General features: G+C 48.3%; 2 protein-coding genes across 9 annotated transcripts in view; one reads left to right on the top strand and one right to left on the bottom strand.

The window, feature by feature from the left end:
* The window catches only part of LOC123763995 (uncharacterized), a 26,027-nt gene extending 19,182 nt beyond the window's left edge, over positions 1 to 6,845 (bottom strand). The window contains exons 1-2 of one of the 5 annotated variants that reach the window (XM_045751419.2): positions 6,382 to 6,655; positions 175 to 302 (exon numbers count right to left, since the gene is read on the bottom strand). The gene's annotated coding sequence lies outside the window, so the exon portion shown is untranslated. Of the gene's footprint in view, positions 1 to 174; positions 303 to 4,293; positions 4,395 to 6,381; positions 6,656 to 6,736 lie in introns of those variants that run through there. The other 4 variants (XM_045751420.2, XM_045751418.2, XM_045751417.2 and 1 more) reach the window with 4 other exon arrangements.
* Fancd2 overlaps positions 1 to 8,818 on the top strand; it is a 123,248-nt gene that overhangs the window by 34,841 nt on the left and 79,589 nt on the right. The gene's annotated exons all lie outside the window — the stretch shown is intronic.

Raw genomic sequence — 8,818 nt, 5'->3', positions numbered from 1 at the left:
ATTTAATGCGTGTAAAATTACACCCATTACTGAGCTGTTTACAAGTTATTCCTATTAGTACTGGTGAGTGTGAGAGGGGAGTCACTCACACGAACCTCATAACAACAACAGCAACACGCTCAAGAATGCTCATAAATCATGCATGTGCACTTATGTGTGTTACACTACATGGACCTCCTGCTAGCTGAGTGGCATCCTGAGCCATGTGCCACATATGATGTGTGCGGTGCCACAGGTCGCCAGACGACGACACCACAAGAGCTGCCTCTCACCCGCCCCAAACATCTCACTCTTCCTGGAAACTATTGACAAACTTCTCACTTTTGTGTATTTTGTGAGCACTAAGTGTTTTACCTTCTTAAATTGATAAATACGTGATTGATGGTTTTTTATTTGTTTGATAATTATGTTTTATGATAATTAGTGAGTACAAACACGAAATACTTAATCATGTGACTTACATAGAAATAGGATACGAAATGATAGGCTTTTGTCAGGCCCACCAGAGCTCCGGCACCAATATTGACACTACACCCCTGTGTGTGTGTGTGTGTGTGTGTGTGTGTGTGTGTGTGTGTGTGTGTGTGTGTGTGTGTGGCCGTGTGTGTTGTAGAGTGTGATGGAGTGGGTGTGGAGATGTATTTGTGGCGATGTGGGTGTGTAGTATATTTTTGTGGTGTGTATTTGCGTGGCAGAGGCTGTCGTTGTTGTTGTTTTAGATTCAGCTACTCGGAACAAGAAGTTCCAGTAGCACGGGCTACGTCGAGCCCGTAAGTGGAGGCTCTTTGGAGCCATTATCTGTATCACTAGCTGATACTAGAGATCTGGCGATGGCTGGGGTCTTCATGGTGGGTTTCAACCAGTTATGGAGCTGGTGGGTTAGTGTAGACCTCTAGGTTTTCCGTTTTTTCTTTGCCTGATACTTTGGGTGAGCCGCGCTGTCGTTGTGTTTGGTGAGGCGGCCTCCACCAGGAAGGTGTCGTATGTGTGGGGCGGCCTCCACCAGGAAGGTGTCGTATGTGTGGGGCGGCCTCCACCAGGAAGGTGTCGTATGTGTGAGGCGGCCTCCACCAGGAAGGTGTCGTATGTGTGAGGCGGCCTCCACCAGGAAGGTGTCGTATGTGTGGGGCGGCCTCCACCAGGAAGGTGTCGTATGTGTGGGGCGACGGTGGAGCTCCGCCTAACATTTCCTGGTGTGAGGCGTCCGTAACCTCCGGAGTTGGTGTCTTCTTCGCCTGGCGTATTTATGTGGCGGACAGCTGCCTGGACAGCGCTTCGGATTCCCAGTCCTGAGATTCCGGGTTCGATCCCCCAGTGGAGGCAGAGACAAATGGGCAAGATGTTTCTTTCACCCCTGATGCCCCTGTTACCTAGCAGTCAATAGGTACCTGGGAGTTAGTCAGCTGCTACGGGCTGCTTCCTGGGGAAGGGGGGGGGGGTGTAACAAAAAGGAGGCCTGGTCGAGGACCGGGCCGCGGGGACGCTAAGCCCCGAAATCATCTCAAGAAGAAATGATTTCAAGATGGAGTGGGTGTGGTGGGCCTACCTGTGGGTGACTACGGGGGAGTGGGTGTGGTGGGCCTACCTCTGGGTGACTACGGGGGAGTGGGTGTGGTGGACCTCTGGGTGACTACGGGGGAGTGGGTGTGGTGGACCTACCTCTGGGTGACTATGGGAGAGTGAGATCTAGCGCCTTATGCCCCGTGTCTAAGCCCTTTATACCTGGCGCGATAATTACCTCTCTCAACATTAACGTTTTCATCATATTTCTGTTAAAAGTTGTGGATGGAATTAGCAACAACGTGTTCTTCTCGTGTATTGCGCATGGCGACCTTCTGTACAGGGAAACACAACTTCTTATCATCTCTTCGAGTCAACTGCAGGTCCACCTTCCACCCACGTCCACTTGTGCTATCGTATTCTAATTTAAATTGGCTTCTATTATCCACTTTATCTAATCGTCTCAAGATCTTGTACGTAGTTATCATATCTCTTCCCTTGTTATTTCCTCTTAAGGTTGTGAGGGTGAGTTCTCTCAACCTGTCACTCGTACTTGAGGTCTCTCAATCCTGGTACTAATCTAGGTGTAAACCTCTTAACTTTCTCAAGTTTCTTATTATGCTTCACAAGGTGCGGGTTTCATGCTGGACCTGCTTACTCTAGTAATGTTCTCACACAGCTGTACAACAAGAAAGGTAGTGTGTGTGTGTGTACGTGTGTGTACTTCAATGTCTCCTTGTTTAGATTCTTAAATGTCGTTCTTATGTTTGGTAACTTCTCATATGCTGCTGATGTTACCGTGTTCACATGAGCTTCTGGTGTTAGTGATGGGATTGGGTCAACTCCCAGGCATTTTATATTTGTAATTACCTTCTACTTCTGGTAGTTAAATACAGGCCTCTTATCTCCCTTACCCGTTTTCATTACTTTGTACCTACTGTATTTGGATTGTATTCCAGCAATCAATTATCTGCCCACTCCTGAAGTTTGTTAAGGTCTTCTTGCAACACCTAACAGTCCTCTTCATCTCTTACTCTCCTCACTAAATTTGTACTACCTGCAAACGTTTACCAATATGACTCGTATGAGTTCATTCCCTCTACGTGGTCACGAGCATAAATTAAAGACAGTAGTGGCCCTAGGATAGAGCCCTGTTAACACCGTTTCTCACTTCTTTCCTGCCAGACTTATGCTCCTAACTATGACCCTTTGTTTGCTGTTGGTTAGGTACTCTGGTACCCAGTCCAGTGCCTTTCATGTTATCTTCTCGTGTCTCTCCATCTTGTGTATTATAGTGCTCTGTCAGGAAGTGTATACAAAGGTTTTTGGGAGTGTAGGAAGATGTAGTCTGCCTCTCCTTCCTCCTTGTCTTGGTGACCATGTCCGAGAATTGAATCAAGTTGAGCATGATTTCTCCTCCCTGAAGCCATTCTGTAAGGTTTACTCTTTCCCCAAATATTCTACAATACCTTTTCTAATATTTTTTTCTAGACTCTTGCATGGACTGCATGTTAATGACACTGGTTTGTAATTTCATTTGTGCTTCATATCTGTTCCCTGTCTTGAATATTGGAACTACATTAGCCTTTTTCCAGGTTTCCGGCAGCTCTCATGTGTGTGTGTAATGTTAAACAGTGTAGTAAACAGGTAACACAACACGCTGCAGGTTCCCTCAGTACTCAAGGGTGATATTGGTCTGATCTGCTGCTTTTGTTACATCCAATTTCTGCAGGTATCTGTTTACCCCTTTACAATAACATTACAATAAACATTATATTAACTACAGTTCTGTTGAGTGTTATTTCTGGTCGTCTCTTGTCACCCTTGTTATGACACCAACCAGGGTCTGGTTTAAAGACCTCCAGGAACCTCTTACTGAGTTCCACACACACACTTCTTTGTCATTTTCCCTGTGCCTGCCGTCTCATCACATGGTCTCGTAGCGTTGTTTCCTCCGTATATTACTGTGCAACAACTTAGGTTAGCTCAGCTTTTGTTGTAGTGTCACTCTCAAACTGCTGGTGATCCGTGTGTATTCTTTCCTGGACGTGTTTAGTGCCTTCCTATTTACTCCTGTACCCAAGGCTCTCTACTTTCTTCCCATGCCTTTTCTGTCTTCTACTTTTCCTCCTAACTGTGTCTACTGAAGCATGAGATTACCGTTCTCCTTTTGTCCATTTCCCGCCTGAGAGGCACGACCTGTTGTGTTGCTTGTGCTGACTCTCCTTCCATGGCACCTCCTGCAGATAGACCTGTCCTCCCCTTGCCTCTATACTTACCCTGCTCCTTGCCCTACTTTCCCACTCTCGCCTTCACCTTTAGCGTCCAGAGATGTTGCTCTCCATGCTTCATCTGTCCCGTGAGGACCGTGTATTACAGTCTTGTCACAGTGGCCAACTCTTCTATTCTCTTCAGGATGTTGTGTGGTGTATATACACAGTGGCGTGTGTGTGGTGTATGTGTACAGTGGTGTGTGTGGTGTATGTGTACAGTGGCGTGAGCGTGTGTGTGTGTGTGGTGTATGTGTACAGTGGTGTGTGTGTGTGTGTGTGGTGTATGTGTACAGTGGCGTGAGCGTGTGTGTGTGTGTGGTGTATGTGTACAGTGGTGTGTGTGGTGTATGTGTACAGTGGCGTAGGCGTGGGTGTGTGTGTGGTGTATGTGTACAGTGGTGTGTGTGGTGTATGTGTACAGTGGTGTGTGTGGTGTATGTGTACAGTGGCGTGAGCGTGGGTGTGTGTGTGGTGTATGTGTACAGTGGCGTGTGTGTGTGTGATGTATTTCTGTACTTACTATTTGTGCCTGCAGGAGGGAACTGTTAGCTCTTGGACCCCACCTCCTTAACCGTTGGTTGTCTAAGGTACTGACTCCCGCCCTACTCTCCTCTCTCGTCTCTACGACATAGTGGATGGTGTGGAGGCGCGAGGCAGGTATGAAACAAGACACATGTGAGTGCTGAGGCGGCTCTTCTGTATATATCACATACCTGGCATTGATATACTTGTATATGATGGGGGCAACGTGACCCGCTTGGTGTGTGTGGTGGTGGTGGTGGGTCAGGTGTGTAAAGGAGCACTGGTTGAGTGGTGGTGGTGGGTCAGGTGTGTGGTGGTGGTGGTGGGTCAGGTGTGTGAAGGAGCACGTGTTGAGTGGTGGTGGTGGTGGTGGTGGTGGGTCAGGTGTGTGAAGGAGCACGTGTTGAGTGGTGGTGGTGGTGAAGGTGGGTCAGGTGTGTACAACCCGTTCTCGCACTTTCGTATAGTCAATATTGACTTAATAAATACGTGCAAACGTGACATACTAAACATGCTAGTTTACCTTGAAAAGCTTCATAGAAAACACCGACCTTACCTAACCTTCTTAGTATGTTAAGATAAGCATCTTATTGCTTCGTAATTACAATTATTACTTAACCTATTATAGGTATAGGTTAGGTAATAAATGTAATTACGAAGCAATAAGATGCTTATCTTAACATACTAAGAAGGTTAGGTAAGGTCGGTGTTTTCTATGAAGCTTTTCAAGGTAAACTAAAATAGTCACAATAAATTAATATGTCACATATGCACTTATTTAATAAGTCAATATTGACTGTAAGAAAGTGCGAGAACGGGTTGCACGTGAAGGAGCACTGGTTGAGTGGTGGTGGTGGGTCAGGTGTGTGGTGGTACACACAGGGGGGGGAGGGATGTGGTGAAGCATAAAGTTGAGCGTTTAGAGCGGTAGTGTTATAAGGTGGGGGGGAGGGGGGGTCAGTATGAGGGTGGTGGTGGTATGTCTACACTATACACCTGGAAGATACTGGAGGGCCAAGTACCAGGTACCAACAGCCTGGTGGACCAAACTCTCACAAGTCAAGCCTGGCCTTGGGTCTGGTCAATAGCTGGTTGATGGGGTTCTGGGAGTTCTACTCCCCAAGCCCGGCCCGAGGCCAGGCTTTTTGGTCCACTAGGCTGTTGCTTGGAGCGGCCCGCAGGCCCACATACCCACCACAGCCCGGTTGGTCCGGCACTCCTTGGAGGAATAAATCTAGTTTCCTCTTGAAGATGTCCACGGTTGTTCCGGCAATATTTCTCATGCTCGCTGGTAGGAAGTTGAACAACTGCGGACCTCTGATGTTTATACAGTGTTCTCTGATTGTGCCTATGGCACCTCTGCTCTTCACTGGTTCTATTCTGCATTTTGTTCCATATCGTTCACTCCATTATGTTGTTATTTTACTGTGTAGATTTGGGACCTGGCCCTCCAGTATCTTCCAGGTGTATATTATTTGGGCCGGGCTTGGAGAGTAGAAGAACTCCCAGAACCCCATCAACCAGGTGTCAGCTAACAATGGTGGGTCAGTATGATGGTGGTGGAGTGTCAGCTAACAATGGTGGGTCAGTATGATGGTGGTGGTGGTGGAGTGTCAGCTAACAATGGTGGGTCAGTATGATGGTGGTGGTGGTGGAGTGTCAGCTAACAATGGTGGGTCAGTATGATGGTGGTGGTGGTGGAGTGTCAGCTGACAATCGTGGGTCAGTATGATGGTGGTGGTGTGTGAGGGTCAGTATGAGGGTGGTGGTAGGGTCGCCCCGCCCCACACTAGGGTGTAACATTACACTCTGGGCAGCAAGTATCACCCGCGTGTCTCACACTTGTAATTCACTGACACACTTGAGACCAATGGCAACATTTGTCACAAGGTTGTGTGGAGACATAAAGTGGTATGAGCCCCTTGAGGTAGTGAAGCCAGTGTGACAACCTTTGCCTCCTCCGCCACACTCACACACAACCAATATGTCACCTCTAGAGTGTACTCCAATATAGCACCACATGTATAATAGTTGTATGAGTGAGGTCTGGTATTATAGGCCGAGCAGCCTTGCTTGGGTTACTTACTGTTTATAGGTAAAGTGCTGAAGTGAGCGCTTGTACAGTGTTCCCAGACATGAAAGTTGGCAGATACCTTTGATTGGGCCGATTGGAATGTCTTCAATTTAGATCTAGTTATCTATGTTTTTGTTGAAGTTCATTAAGTTAGCGTGAAGGGAGAGTGGAGGAAGTGTTGTTAGTGTGTTGGCGAGGCCCAAGTGTTGGCAGTAGTCCACTTGTCACTACACACACACACACACACACAACATGTCACAAGCACTTGGTGCAGGGCGCCGTCTGCCACCACCACCACCACTACACTCCACACGTATTGTTCACTAGATGGTGTGCGTAAATGCGGCCCGGTGAGACGAGGGTATACCAGCGGTGGAGAGGGAGGCGGGAGTGGGCACGGTGTGGCGCCCACCACAACACTGTTGATCTGGTTCATCTTAGACCACTTGATACTGATGAATAAGCTCATTGTGGGGCCACTCAGTCAGCGTGGGGGTGGGGGGGGTGCCATGTGGGCCACTCAGCGAGCCTCATCCTCACGTGGCACCATAATACCAGTGCCAACACCACTCACCTCACAACATATTACGCTTTAGTTCTCACTCTCAGTATGTCCAGGTGTACAAGACGATAATTTCCGTTGTCATCAGTTGTGTGTTAGTTGGTCAGTGAGTGATGGGTCGGTATGCTCTTACCTGACCAGTCTATACGTCAAGCCTAGTGTAGTTGGTGTTATTAGTTCATTATGGACCCCATGGCTGGGGTCCTGGGGTCCTGGGGGTGCTGGGGTCCTGCGGGCGCTGGGGTCCGGCGGACGCTGTCACACCTGTTGCTGTGTGTACTCAACCCATACCCATCCCGTGGGTGAATGTGGACCCCATACTCATCCCGTGGGCGGTAGTGGACCCCATACCCATCCCGTGGGCGGTAGTGGACCCCATACTCATCCCGTGGGCGGTAGTGGACCCCATACCCATCCCGTGGGCGGTAGTGGACCCCATACCCATCCCGTGGGCGGTAGTGGACCCCATACCCATCCCGTGGGCGGTAGTGGACCCCATACCCATCCCGTGGGCGGTAGTGGACCCCATACCCATCCCGTGGGCGGCAGAGGACCCATACCTAGATGATGGGGGATGGGTGGGTGGGGGTATTAGATAAAGTGATATAAGTACTGTACCAATAGGTACTATATATGTGTACTCTTGATGTAGGTACTCATGATGTGTACCGTGTAATTCTTGCAGTATGACAAGGCAGCCAGACATGGCTGTGAGCACCCAGGCCTGTGAGCACCCAGGCCTGTGAGCACCCAGGCCTGTGAGCACTACAATAATTATATACAAGTGCCTCATGCAGGGTGAGGTAGGCCTACGGTGAGCAACATCACCCTCTGGCAGCTGGCTGGTTGTGGTGGACCATCCACACATATATGGCCTTTACATAGTAGTAGCAGCACATATGTGGCCCCACCCACACATATATGGCCTTTACATAGTAGTAGCAGCACATATGTGGCCCCACCCACACATATATGGTCTTTATATAGTAGTAGCAGCACATATATGGCCCCACCCACACATATATGGCCTTTATATAGTAGTAGCAGCACATATGTGGCCCCACCCACACATATATGGCCTTTACATAGTAGTAGCAGCACATATGTGGCCCCACCCACACATATATGGTCTTTACATAGTAGTAGCAGCACATATGTGGCCCCACCCACACATATATGGCCTTTATATAGTAGTAGCAGCACATATGTGGCCCCACCCACACATATATGGCCTTTACATAGTAGTAGCAGCACATATGTGGCCCCACCCACACATATATGGCCTTTACATAGTAGTAGCAGCACATATGTGGCCCCACCCACACATATATGGCCTTTACATAGTAGTAGCAGCACATATGTGGCCCCACCCACACATATATGGCCTTTACATAGTAGTAGCAGCACATATGTGGCCCCACCCACACATATATGGCCTTTACATAGTAGTAGCAGCACATATGTGGCCCCACCCACACATATATGGCCTTTACATAGTAGTAGCAGCACATATGTGGCCCCACCCACACATATATGGCCTTTACATAGTAGTAGCAGCAGCACATATATGGCCCCACCCACACATATATGGCCTTTACATAGTAGTAGCACCGTGATACATGGCACAGTTAGTGTCAATTTGGGCCCCAAAGGGCGAGTTTACTGAGCAGCGTCACTCATTCTGAGAGTGAACACACCGCCGCCATAGCTGTATGTACCACACTCCCCAATAGGAAGAAAACCCGCTGGGTTGTCCATGCTGTCACTTGTATCCACACGCAGCTCCGACTTACTTAACTGTCTCAAGTGAACACTTTATCAGATAAGATTTACATTTAACCCCATAAACGTTTTTATTTTGTGAATGTAAAGTGGAAGGAATCTCTT

The sequence above is a fragment of the Procambarus clarkii genome, chromosome 23, assembly GCF_040958095.1.
Source record: "Procambarus clarkii isolate CNS0578487 chromosome 23, FALCON_Pclarkii_2.0, whole genome shotgun sequence".
Lineage (NCBI taxonomy): Eukaryota > Metazoa > Arthropoda > Malacostraca > Decapoda > Cambaridae > Procambarus > Procambarus clarkii.
The sequence above is the reverse complement of the archived record's forward strand: the minus strand, read 5'-3'. Positions and strand labels throughout refer to the sequence as shown.